The sequence below is a fragment of the Grampus griseus genome (assembly GCF_964374135.1).
Source record: "Grampus griseus genome assembly, chromosome: X".
In the NCBI taxonomy this organism is placed as follows: Eukaryota; Metazoa; Chordata; class Mammalia; order Artiodactyla; family Delphinidae; genus Grampus; species Grampus griseus.
In genome coordinates, this window is record NC_138999.1 from 94,480,704 (window position 1) to 94,494,404 (window position 13,701).

The following is a 13,701-nucleotide window of genomic DNA, read 5'->3' on the forward strand; positions in this document are numbered from 1 at the left end:
TGTTATGACTTCTAGAAGAGACCAGACAAATAAAATGACCTTAGTGTCACATTAGCTAGGAATGATGCAAAATTAAAGAAATCAACTCTAGGTTGAAAAGCAATTCTTTCAGCCAGAATTAGCTGCTTCAAAATGAGTTGCTTCCATCTCATCAAAGTCATTAAAGTAACATATATGTGTTTCATAACAACAATTCTGTCTTTGGAAAAACACACAGTTTTGACTCACTTTTGCAGATTTCCACCAGAGACTGTGATATCAGATTCAACACTGCAAGGCTTCTCAACACACTCTTAGCTTAGGGACCCAATAGGCTACAGCTTGTTTTTAAAATACGTCTCTAAAGAACAAACTGGAGTTGAGATTCCTAGTTTTCAAAACTCAAGGTACGCTCTGGCTAGAGACCATATGTTCATGGCCAACTCTCACTCCTTTGGTCATGCCCTAGTACAGCACTGACCTCCTCTTTCCTGTGGGCAGTGCCCTAAGCAACACGACCCTTCAGTCAAAGGCAGGGAGGGAGGTGGTCAATAGTCTTCCTCAGTTGAGGACAATTAGAAGCTAGATTGTAAGGAAGCACTTTCTCCCTAAGAGGTGAAAAAAAAACCCTACAATCTTTAGGGTTAGGGGCTTTTTGAGAAAAAGATCAGCTGTCTGAAAGTTAAGTTAGGAATGACTCTCCCATTGCACCACATGTACTATATCACTGCAATCATAGGCCAATCACTCCACACAAACATTTCATATAACCAAGTAACAACGGCTCAAATGCAGGGTACCACTGAGACAAGATAGAGATTGGGAAGCTATCTGAGCACTGGAATATTCTTCCTCCAAGAGCCAGGTAGAATATTCTCCTACCTTTGCAGAGCCCTTAGGCTTACAGTGACTCCAGAATGACCCTACTGAGCTAGGATTCAAGTCAGCCGGCAGGGCAAGTACAAGTGTCTTTTTAACCCCAATGAACACTTTGTACTTCTGGGGTTGAGGATCACCCCTCATTCAATTCTACTCAGGCCATAAAAGAAAGGCTTAAAAGTGAGGGTGGGGAACTCCATTTCAAAACATGGATTAAAAAAGGAGGTGGGGGCTTCCCTGGTGGCGCAGTGGTTGAGAGTCCACCTGCCGATGCAGGGGACACGGGTTCGTGCCCCGGTCCGGGAAGATCCCACATGCCGCGGAGCGGCTGGGCCCGTGAGCCATGGCCACTGAGCCTGCGCGTCCGGAGCCTGTGCTCTGCAACGGGAGAGGCCACAACAGTGAGAGGCCCGTGTACCGCAAAAAAAAAAAAAAAAAAAAAAAAGGTGGGAGATTCACCAGGGAAGTTTCCATTTTGCAGTTGTCTTTTCTAAAATTACTTGTAAAGAAGTAAATTCTTTGGAGGATACTTCCTAAAGAAAGCTACTCCCTTACTAACAGTTTAATATTCAACAATCTCTTGGTGATCAAGAGAATATTCAAATTAATGTAAATATGTGCATAAATTAAAAACCTGCTTCCACATAAAAACCCTGGCCTTTATACTTGACACTAAAAACAAAATCTAAGCAGAGGAATCCAAAATTTGCTGGTGGAAAAGCTGTGTTATATAATGTCCTTACGAGTTCAGTCATTCTGCTTGAAAATGTAAAATGTGTAACTATATTTGAATGAATATGCTAATACTGACATTTCTTTCTATTGGGGGAAATAAACACTACACAGCTTCCCATCTGCAGGTTGCTATAATTCACCAAACAGTGAGCCTGAACCATGACTTTTCTAGTTTCCAGAGTATGGAAACCACCTGCTTCACAGAAATTCCAACCTACTCCTGTAAGGAAGTGCCTGGGCACAAACGGAATCCCAAATATTTCACCAAAGGCTTTAAAGCATACTAAACTAACCTTGCAGCAAATCTTGAAGGTCTCTGCGGTTCCAAGTACAAGAATACCATTATCCTAGCCTGCTTTTCTCTTTTCTGCTCTATTTGAAACACATTCATCTGACAGTTGTTTATGGCTAGTTCTGCCCAGTTCTACCCCCCAGTCAAGTGATGATTTTTCAATTACTCTTTTAAGCTATGTCTCAACTTAGTATCTTCAGTGGTCATGGGGAACACAGCATCTTTTACTTGGATGCGTCCCATGAGATACTAGTGCTAGTTCTGTCTTCTCTTCTGTTTCCAAAGCCATAACTGAACTTTAAGCTCATTCAACCAAGTTCCTGTTTCCTGTCTGCGGGAAACGTTCAGCTTTCAGTTCATTTGAGAAGCAGAAATGACTAACATATTCTGAGAATCACGAATGATCACCATTTCAGCAGGAGCAGCTCTGCCCATTTCTGCAGGCTTTCTCTGATGACTCACCACTCGGGTACCCCCAGGGGAGTGGTCCTTCAAAACCCTATCATTACTTTTTTTGTAGTATTAAAATGCTTTAGGCACATGTTGAAGGTAATAAACAGGATACCTAAGAGAAAACAGGTATTTCACCATGCCTTCCACTGCCTTAACTTCTTAACAACCACTAGAAGCCACCATAAATATTTTCAATACCTCTGTTACTAGCCTCATCTCACATGTCTCTGTCATCAATCAACTGAGAAATGGGAAACCTCTATTCTGACTCCCACATAAAATCTGCTAACTTCACAGCGCCTATGAAAGAAAAATCCTCTTGCTGTGAAATCAATTCCAGAAAGGCCAAAATGCACAAGATACACAGCCTTGGAGAGCAGCGATGCTATTTCAATCGCCATAACAAAAATATGAGCAGCTACGCTAAGCCATCACATTAACACCATCGTCTACAAGGTAGAATCTTCTTTTGTTAAATACTCTATTGAATTCATCATAAACTAAGGTCTTTTCACCTCTAAGTCCCACAGCATAAACCCAGAAAAGGTTATAATGAGCCTAGGGCGGATGTGCTTAATAAATGCTTCTAGAGGACATGCGAGCAGAATACGTACATACTTGCCCAAATCCAACACAGTTCTCCTAATGTACAATTTTATATACTACAGACTGAGTTACCATACACAAAGATTCACGTTGCCACAGAGACCTAGATTTTCTTTACTTTTGTAAGCTGTGAAAGAACACAACTAAGCCCACACATTTACCAAAAATTAGACCGGTTGGTTTTTCTTTGAACCAAAGTAACTGTTCAAGTTCAGTTTTAAAATCTTCATTAAAACCAAACCCCACCCAAAAGATTCCTAATGACATGTTAATACATTGCACTTATACATCATTACTAGTAACTACAATTTAAACAACATGTGCATAAATTCCAAACAGAACTGAACTGGTTTAACATTGAGGATTTTTTAATTCCTTGGTTATTTACTTTTGGTGGCCATGACTTTAAGATTATAGTTTGTCCTAGAAACCAGTTATTTTAAGTGGAACACTATACTTACATGGCACAGTGTTGTTCTTCTTCCCACTAAAATGCCTTTTTCACTTATTCAGAGTTACCAAACGTGAAAGATGCTCACAGTATAGAGTCAAGTTAAAGGAAGCAAATTACAAATAGGTATGCACAGTAAGAACCCATTTTTGTAGAAAGAAGATACGTATGTTTGCACACGTGCATGTATGTGTGCACACGTGTGCATGCAAGCATCCAAACATGTGTGTACACAAACGTGTACCCAGAAGTTGACAATAGAGCTCCCTGGGTATGGGATTATGGTGCTCTTATTCTTCTTTATACTCATATTTTCAGTGCAGAAAATTTAGACAATACAAATACTACTTTAACAAAGGGAGAAAATTATTTTTAAAAACTACCCGAGTGCTGTCTAAATACAAGGCATTCACTCCATTTCAGAATCGCGTTGTAATTATCCTCCAGTGTGTAATGTTGCGTATGATGAATCTGTATAATTAGTATCAAAACAGTAATCATAAATTAAAATGCACTGTAGAATTGTATAGGGTAAAATGTATAAGTATCTCTATACTGCCTTCCTCTAATACCACTCCCTTTTGCCCCAGAGATAACCATTTGTGGTGCGTATCAATCACACTTTTTTGTATTATCCATACGCATGGTAAGGTTTTGTTCTTTTAGATAAGTGGAATCATGGTATACGGACTGTTCTATAACTCCCTCCTCTGCCCCCCCGCACCTTTAACAACATATTTTGGAACTCTTGTGTCAGTTTATATAGGTCTGAAGGGTTTCTTTCCTTTAATAGCCCCATGTTATTCCACAGAACAGCATGCCATTATTTAAATCATTCCCCTTCTGATGGACATTTAGGGTGCTGCCAAGTTTTCACTGTTATGACCAGTTTCACTGCATTGAAATCTTGTATGCATCTTTATACAAATGTGCAGATATTTCCTTAGAATAGCTTCCTACAGAATTGCTGGGCCAAAATACATGCATATTTAAAAAATGAGAGGATTTTGGTACCCTCTATCAAAAAGCTACACAATTTGCACTCTCATTAACAGTGTATGAGAGTGCCCATTTCTTTCAAAAAGTGGATATTATAGTTTTTGCCAATGTATTTGGTAAAAAAAAAAAAAAAAAAAAGGTTTTCATTTCCCTAATTACTAGAATGAATTTGAGCATCTTTTCTTTTTTAATCATCATTTCAATCTCTTCTTATGTGAAAGGCCAATTCATAACCCTGTGCCACTTTTTCTAACAGGTGCCTTTTTCTTATTGATCTGTAGGAGCTCTTTACATATCATAGATATTACACAGTAGAAACCTTTTTATCTAATGTTATTTGGAACACTTGATTAGCTAATTGAAAAGGTCAACTAAGGTGAACAGTCATAAGAAAATATGCACATGACAAACATTTCATTTTATCTTCATTTTATCAGTGGTAAATGTACACTCATTCGTCAAACTTTTGATAAAGGGCCAAGAAGCCAAGACCTTTCTTTAACTCCAGGTCCCTGGATTGTAAAGAAAGTTAATTTGAATTCTTAGATAATGTAGAATGTCAAAGAACTTAAAAGACACTTGCAAGGAACTATGAGTAGAGAACCCCTCAGATTTTTATATTTATTTTATACAAATCTTCTATCGTTGTCTTACCCACACCTAATTATACAGTAATAACTTGCTTTCATCAACTCTTTCCAAAGCATACCATTTGTTTTGTTATAATAAACCTATCCCCCAGCTTCAACAATTATCTATACGTGCTGAATTTTATTTCTTTCACATCTCTATGCACTCCGTACCTCAACTCCCATATAATCTGAAGCAAATACCAGATACATATCATTTCATATGTAAATTTTCAGTAAGAACTTCAATTCCCCACTACTCAGACTGTATCACATTATAAAATATGAAAATAAATTACGTATTTACAAAAGCAAGAACAACGAGCATATATAGGTTCAGTAATAAAAGCATCTGTTGTACTGGTGGGTCCACAAGCCTGGCTTACCTGAGACCAACCTACTAATATCAAGTGTTCAGGGCACAGTGTATTTTACGAAAGAAATGAGTATCATTTAATATGGTGAGTCAGTTAAGTAAAAGTCAATAAAAGCTTCCACTGCATATGTAGAAGTTATTTCCCCCCAGTCTGTCATATGCCTTTTTAACTTTGTTATGGTGTCTTGTGCTTTCCAGAAATTTTTAAAATACATCCTTAATGTATTTTTGTGTATGATGTGAGGCTGAGATCCATTTCTTTCCAAATATACAGCCCACAGTGCTAACTCAATTTCCATTTTCAACATTACTTGTAGGTAGGACGTTTAAAAGAACTAAAGTGTGAACTTCTAATGTACGAAAGGAAGCTGTGCAAACAAAATAATAAACCAGCCAGTCTTAAGGTCAGCTTGATAGGCTCAAACTACTATGTATTTAAAGATTACAGGGCTTCCCTGGTGGCGCAGTGGTTGAGAGTCCGCCTGCCGATGCAGGGGACACGGGTTCGTGCCCTGGTCCGGGAAGATCCCACATGCCGTGGAGCGGCTGGGCCCGTGAGCCACGGCCGCTGAGCCTGCGGGTCCGGAGCCTGTGCTCCACAACGGGAGAGGCCACAACAGTGAGAGGCCCGCGTACCGGGAAAAAAAAAAAAAAAAAAAAAAGATCACAGAAGTTTGGGGAGCAGGAGCAACAGTGCTGCCATATACCTGGCTCTGTCGTTACCGCTCTGGCTTACAGCAGGATCTCCAAAGGACATCGCAACTGGACAGGCCTGCTTCTGAATCTCACTATTTGCCATACTTGTAGATTGACATTCACACTGAAATACCCCACACTTGAGGACAACAACATCAACCTTCCCAACTCTCTATCCATTCCTTAATGCTGCTCCTAGACCACAGTGCCTTCAGACTTAGTTAAAGAAAATGAATACACTGTTCTGAACCACAATTTCCCATGGAAATATACCTAAAAGATACTAAAAGTCAAGGTAAAGTTTGTCAAATTTCCTTTATAACATAGAGACTCAATAATTTTTAAGGTTGCGTTATCTCTGGGCAAACTTTTTGTGTAAAATTTACCAGAGAGTAAATTGGCTTTTAGGGTCATAAGTTCTCTGTTTCAACTCTGACACTGTATTTTGAATGCAGCCAGACAATACATAAATGAATGGATGTGCCCGTGTTCCAACAGAAATTTATTCATAAAAACAGGTGGTGGGCAGGATTTGGCCACTGGCAGTATTTTACCAGCCCTTGTCTTATACCAACGATTGATCTTTTTCAAATCCACTACCCTGGCTATACACTTATTTGAGCAAATATGGTGACACTGAAGGGACAAGTAATAATTTCAGTACCACCTTACAGAAATGAATACTCTAAAAATCGATCACTAAGCTCTTCCTGTAAGTTCTCATAATATGAGCACATCTATTTTTCAAAATATAACACTGTAAGTCACCTTAAAACTAATGCTTATTCCAAAAGATAATTAAAATGAACATTAAGTAGCTACTATAAAAGAAAAACATGCAGTCTAGACAGACAAATTCAACAGTCTTCTATTCACTATTCTGAGTAGCAAAAGCCTACTAAATCTATCATCATATTCGCAACTTCACTACTTAAAACGCAGAAGCAGACTTTCAAAGTACATTTAAATGAGAACACGATTGTTTTTCTTTGGACTACTTACCACAAATGTTGATTAGAAACTATACAGTTTTGCCAAAATATTTTAAAATTAGAAAGTGAAACCAAAAATCTCCTTGGCATATGACGTGTCTACTTAATTTTAAAATATTAATTTTTATGTTTCATTTGACTGCCCGGTAAGGCAGAAATTATATTTTAAGGCACAAAAGGATGGCAGCCATTTTAATATAGTGAGACCATGTATGAGTATGTACACACACTGAAAGCCATCAAGACCACTAGTTCAAAGAATACATCTGAGCTCCAGGATTGCTCAAAGAAAACAATATTCACAATGCTTACAGAAGTACTGGATGTTATACAGAACAGCAAGGAATAAAATTAAATAACAAAGGTACATAAGACCCCTTAACACAAAAGGCATGATCCATAAAAGGAAAAACTGATAAACTGGACCTCATCCAAATTAAAGATTTTTGTTCTGCGAAACTTCCCTGTGAAGACGACGAAAAGGCAAGCTGCAGGATGGGAGAAGATATTTGCAAACCATGTAGCCAACAAAGCACTAGTATTAAGAACATATAAAGAACTCTCAGAACTCAACAGTAAAAAAAAAAATCCAACTAGAAAATGGACAAAAGACACGACCACACATTTCACTGATGAAAATACAGAGATGGCAGATAAGCGCATGAAAAGATGTTCAACATCATTAGCCACCAGGGGAATGCAAATTAAAACTATGACAAGATATCACTATATACATATCTATCAGAATGGCTAAAATAAAAAATAGTGACAACACCAAGTGTCAGCAAGGATGAGCACAATTCATGCATTGCTGGGGCACGGGCGGGGGGATGTAAAATGGCACAGTCACTCTGGAAAGCAGTTCGGCAGTTCCTTATAAAACTAAACATGCAACTACCATACGAACAGCGATTGCACTCTTGGGCAACTATCCCAGAGAAATGGAAATTTATGTTCATACAAAAACCAGTGCACAATTTTTCATAGGAGCTTTATTCATAATAGGTTACAAAATACGGGAAATAGATGTCCTTCGATGGGTGAACGATTAAACTGTATACATCCACAGCATGGAATACAACTCAGGAATGAAAAAGAACTATTGATACAAGACACATTCCCTGCATGAATCTCCAGGGAATTACACTGAGTGAAAAAAAGTCGATCTCAAAAGATTACACATCGCATGATTTCATTTGTATACCATTCTTGAAATGACAAAATTATAGGCAAGGAAAACAGATCAGTCGTTGCCAGGGATCAGGGAGCGAGGGAGATGGCTGTGGCTATAAAAGGGCAACATTAGAGACCTTTGGGGTGATGGAATTGTCCTGTATCTTGACTGTGGTGGTAGTCACACGAATTTACACATATGGTAACACTGCATAGAACTAAATACACACACGCAAGTGAGTGGATGTAAAACTGGAGATCTCTGAATCAGGTGGATGGACTGTATCTGTCTCAATTTCCTTGTGACATTATGCTACAGTTATGCCAGATGTTACCACTGGGGAAAATTAAAGGGGATTATTTTTATGATTGTATGAGAAACTACAACTATCTTAAAATAAACAGTTAAAAGAGAAAGGAAGATAAAGAATATATAAGACCAACCAATAGCAGGAGTGGAAAAAATAAAGCTTTCATTTTTGCTAAAGTCTCAAAAACTGAAAGTCAAGGAAAGAAAAAAAAAAAGAAATGCCAAGAAGAGAGCCTACAGGCTACAATCATCTCCTCCTCCCCTGGGGAGTCTTAACTTCCCCAGGATTTTGCTTCTGTCCCTGATTTGACTGTTGTTAATAAAAATAAACTGACATACAAACTGTCTCTCCAAAACTTCCACCATCATCACCTCCATCCTGAACTATAAAACTAAACCTTGCAGGGTAAGGATTGTCTTCTTAACCATCATATCCTAGTGGCCTGGCACAAAATACGTGACAGATGGAGGAACAAGATAAGTTGAATGAACGAACAAATGAATGAATGACTGAGATGCCTGCATATTCTTTTCAAGCGCCTAGCCAATTACAGTTACAAGGCAGTATGTATACATTCCCGTACAAATTTCTTAAAAGCCCTGAATGTTTAAAAATAATAATAAAGTGTGGTATACACACCCTTCACTTGCAAGCTTAAGTTAGCAATCCTGACTTTTGTAAAATGCTTCCCAATTTATAGACTTCCACATATAGTAATTCATTTGATAAGGATGAATTAAGAATTATGCATATATAGATTGGAACCAGTGTAAGCAGATCTTTCAGAAAAACGTTCTAAATAACTAAGGATTTACCTTAGCTTAGTTTAACTAAGGATTTACGGCACAGCCTTAATGCAAATTGTGAGATATATATATATATATGTATTTTTCAAATTGGGGGACTTATACGGATTATTCTGCCAACATCAAGACCCTTTGACAGATGCAAAAATGAAGAGAGGTAAAGTGACTTATTCAAGGTTATACAATCAGCTAGCACTGGAACTGGCGCCTGAGCCTCTCCAGAGTCCCAATTCATTTCTCTTCTCACTGAACTGGGCAAGCCTGTCCTTTCTCCACCCATCCCACCCCTACCCAAAACACTCAAACAAAAAATCTTAATCTGAATCTCTTATTTTTAAAATAGGGGTTTTAGGGGGAAAATTGAATTTATTCAAGATGTTAATTGTTGCATTACACCTTCTGTGGATTTTTAGGTGTCAAATTACTTCTCCTATCAGAACAATAAAGTACTTTATTCTGTGGTGCGAGCAGACTAACAGTTTAATGTTTCATCCTCCACCTAAATGGCAGAGAGGGTGTTAATTATTCTTACAAGTCTCACACTTCTTTTCAATCGTAAAGATGAGCTCTATTACAATCCGAGGAAGAGGTCTCACACTATTAAAATCTTGATTGATATGCTCATTGACAGTACAGTCATTGGATCTCTGCTTACAGCCTTATGTACCAAGAGCAGGTAAAACTATCTGTTACAGGCAATATAAAAGAAAAAGTAACGTAGCAACAAGCAACTACCGGGAAATGAGGATTTCATCAGGTTAAATCTCCGTTATGCTGCAACATGTTACTAAGCATGAGTTTAGAGGTCCTGGAATCAAAACACTAGAAGGAACCTTCGTTCAACATCCTCATTTTTGTAAATGAGGAAACTGAGGCGTTGATCAAACCATTAACCAATAAAGCAGACTGCTTACTTTTTCAAAGGGGTTCATTTAAATGCCATTTAGCCCTTATTCTCCATCTCGCCGTTTCTTAGAGGGATGATTTTTTTTTTTAAGGTGAAAACGATGAGAGCAAAGTCATTTCAAGAGGGTGAAAAAAAATGCCTTTGAAGGAGGAGATGGCTGGAGTGAAGAGAAGAAATGACGTCTTATTTAAAATATGTAACCCCTTAATGGGGGCTAGGCAGTGAATCATATTCTCCTCGATTCTTCTCTGTGCTATTGACATCGACCACAGTTCTTTCTGTAGGGCAATCGAATGAGAGGAAGAGGAAGTGAATAAAGCTGATGCTAAATATACAGCACCCATGGAGGACAAGGATGTAGATAGGTAGAACAGGAAAAAATAAGAGCATGTTTCTGCTAGAAACCAGCCGTTTTTCTAACCTACCTAAAGATACGGAAGCTAAGAGTATATCGGAAGCTAGGGCATCCCTCAAATTCGAAGGGCGGATGCTTCTAGGGCCAGAGAGATCCCCTAGCTCTCAGATATAGAGAGACTCGAAGGGGACAAAATGGAGTTGAGGTCCAGGAGCGCCCTAAAGGTCGTTTGGAGGTCTGGCGAGCCCTTGATGTGCTCATTTGGAAAGAAAGGGTCATGGCAAAGCCTAGTACCCCGATCGGGAAGATGCTTTTGGCTCTCGGAGGGCGGTGAGCGGCAAGAAGAGGCAGGCCAGGGTCTCGAGGACCCCAGACCTCAGCAAAGGAGATGATACCGGGACCTCGGGAATCTTCCCGGCCCCGGAGGAGGCGGGAGGGTAGAACGCCCGAGCTCCAGAAGAAAGCGAGCGGATTCCGGTAATGGAAACGTCCCCTCAACCTCCTCCGGGCTCAGGTGCGGGACGATAGCTTGGCCGGAGCGGGGGCCCCGGCACAGCGACAGGGCACGGGTTGCCGGGGCAGGAGCCTCGCCGGCTGGGGTTACTCACCGGAGGCGCTGCCTGCGGCGTCTCCGCAGCCGGTCGACACTCGAGAGGCTGGTGGAAAGGAGCCGCGTGCCCGCTAGCGCTGGGGCAAGGAGGGGCGCGCCACGGAGGCCGGAGAAAAAGCCGCAGCGGCGCGCGCACACACGGAGGGCCGGCGGAGGAGGAGGCGGGGCGAGGCGCAGCGTGGCGCGGGCCCGGAAAAGACGCGCCCGGAGGGGCGGGCGGAGCGGGGGCGCGCGGTGGTGTGGCACAGCCGGCCGAATCGCCGGCGAAGGCGCGCTCGGCCCACCCACGCTCCCGCCTCCGCTCACCCCGACGTCAGCCGAAAAGGAGGGCCCGAGCGGGCTGCTAGCGGCGGGGTGGGGGGGGGTGTTCGGTGTGCTCCGGGGGAGCTGAGCCGGCTAACGGCGCCCCGCGGGCTCACCGCAGGGTCCAGCTCCAGTCCCCGGGGCCGAGTGATTGAGCGTGTTTTCGGGAGGTCCGGGCGCCTGATTTCAGCGAGGTGCAGAACGGACCCACTCCCGCACCTGCGCTCGCTTCCCAGAACTCCACCCCAGAATGAAAGTTCCCCTCGGGTCGTCCTCCAGCTGCCCTTTCAAGATATTCATCTTCGGACTTCACTGCTCTTCCTATAGAGAGAGATCTTAACGTTCTTTGCCTAAGACATCCTGCTTCTCCCAGCCCCAGCTAACGCCTCTCTTCCCTTTATCTCGCCTCTCACTACGTTAAGACCCCATCCAGCCATCCCCACTTATGAAATATTACAGGAATGCAGGGTTTTCACTTAATGCCTTGCATTTCCACGATGGTGTAATGGCAAAAAAGCTCATAACTGATAAGGAAACGTCACCGCAGCACTATGACATCTTACTGGCCCCGATTGTTGTTTCTGAGCCAGTCCTACAAATACTGTTCCTAAGAGAGTCAAGAAATTGTTGGTAAAAATAAAATGCTGGCGAACTGTCTCGGGGTTTCAAAAGAGACAGACCATAATTGCAAATGAGCCACGACAAACTGCCAAGAATATATCACCAAAAGAAAGAAAATGCCAGTATGCTTCCAGTTGTCTGATGCATAATGGAGGACTACCTTCCTCTTCTTGCTAGGAACAGACATGTCATTTCACTCGCTGTTTTGTATCTTCCATAGAATTACTGGAGGTAACAACGTGTGTGTTTGTGTGTGTGTGTGACCACCTCAGGTTACAGGCTAGAGTTGTTCTTAGACTTTAGTATGCATCTGAATCATCTGGGGTGATTGTTAAAATATGGATACCTGGATCTGAGCAGGGCTGAGAAATATGAATCTTTAATAAGCATCTCAGGTGACACTGTACGTGGTTGGAGGCCCACAGTTGGAGAGCATAGAGCTACAGCCTTTGTATGTTACTTCTTTGAAGTGGAATTACTCATCCAATTTCCAACAGGCCCACCCACTTATATATAATATGCCTATGAATTTTGCTATGGCAGTCATATAACTTCCTTTTTCGAGATTGACCTAGAAAGTTCAGGACTTCAACCAACAAGTTTGTCATGTTTATTTACAAGATCTTGTTGTAATACCAGAAATAACTAATCATTTCTCAGCTATATAATTCACTGGGTACCTACAGTGACAGAGCACTGTCATGTACAATAGGGTTAACACAAACGAAATCAAAGAAATGATCATCCCTGCCCTCAATAAACTTAGTGTCTAGTGGTGGAATTAAAACACAGACACAGGGCTTCCCTGGTGGCGCAGTGGTTGACAGTCCGCCTGCCGATGCAGGGGACGCGGGTTCGTGCCCCTGTCCGGGAAGATCCCACATGCCGTGGAGCGGCTGGGCCCGTGAGCCACGGCCGCTGAGCCTGCGCGTCCGGAGCTTGTGCTCCGCAACGGGAGAGGCCACGACAGTGAGAGGCCCGCGTACCGCAAAAAAAAAAAAAAAAAACACAGACACAGAACAGACCCAGTGTAGCACGTAAATCAGACCAAAATGAAAAAGAACACATAATGAAAGAGTACTCTTGTCAATTTCCTTTACTAGCAGTCACTGAGCTCAGACCTTTTCAATTAGGTAACTTCCTATGAACACTGAGTCAGTCCTAGGTTACTGAAGTTCTTCCAGCTTTACAAGGTATAAAGGGAAGAGCCTGAAGCTATCAGTTTTTGTTTGTATGTATGCATATGTCTACATCTATACCTATGTATAAGGATGTCTGCAAATATAGATATAGAGGTACTTATCAGACAAGAAACTAGTTGAATTTTCAAGATCGTTATCACTTACACTATTCATTAATGCTGACAGTTCTGGCTACCTTTATCACCTACTGTACCCCACCTTTTCCTCTCCACTTAACCACACCCCGGGTGAAGAGGATAAAAGAGCTACATCTACAAAAAGGAAACCAAGTGTATCCACACTATTTCTAGCTGCTCTTTTTTCACTTTTTCAGGGTCAAAATAAGC

General features: G+C 41.3%; 1 protein-coding gene across 7 annotated transcripts in view; it reads right to left on the reverse strand.

Moving 5' to 3' along the window:
* ACSL4 (acyl-CoA synthetase long chain family member 4) overlaps window positions 1–13,701 on the reverse strand; it is an 84,191-nt gene that overhangs the window by 62,326 nt on the left and 8,164 nt on the right. For 6 of the 7 annotated variants that reach the window (XM_082681086.1, XM_082681084.1, XM_082681081.1 and 3 more), the window contains exon 1: window positions 11,248–11,406. The exons of the other annotated variant lie outside the window; for it this stretch is intronic. The gene's annotated coding sequence lies outside the window, so the exon portion shown is untranslated. Of the gene's footprint in view, window positions 1–11,247; window positions 11,407–13,701 lie in introns of those variants that run through there. 7 annotated transcript variants of the gene reach the window in all.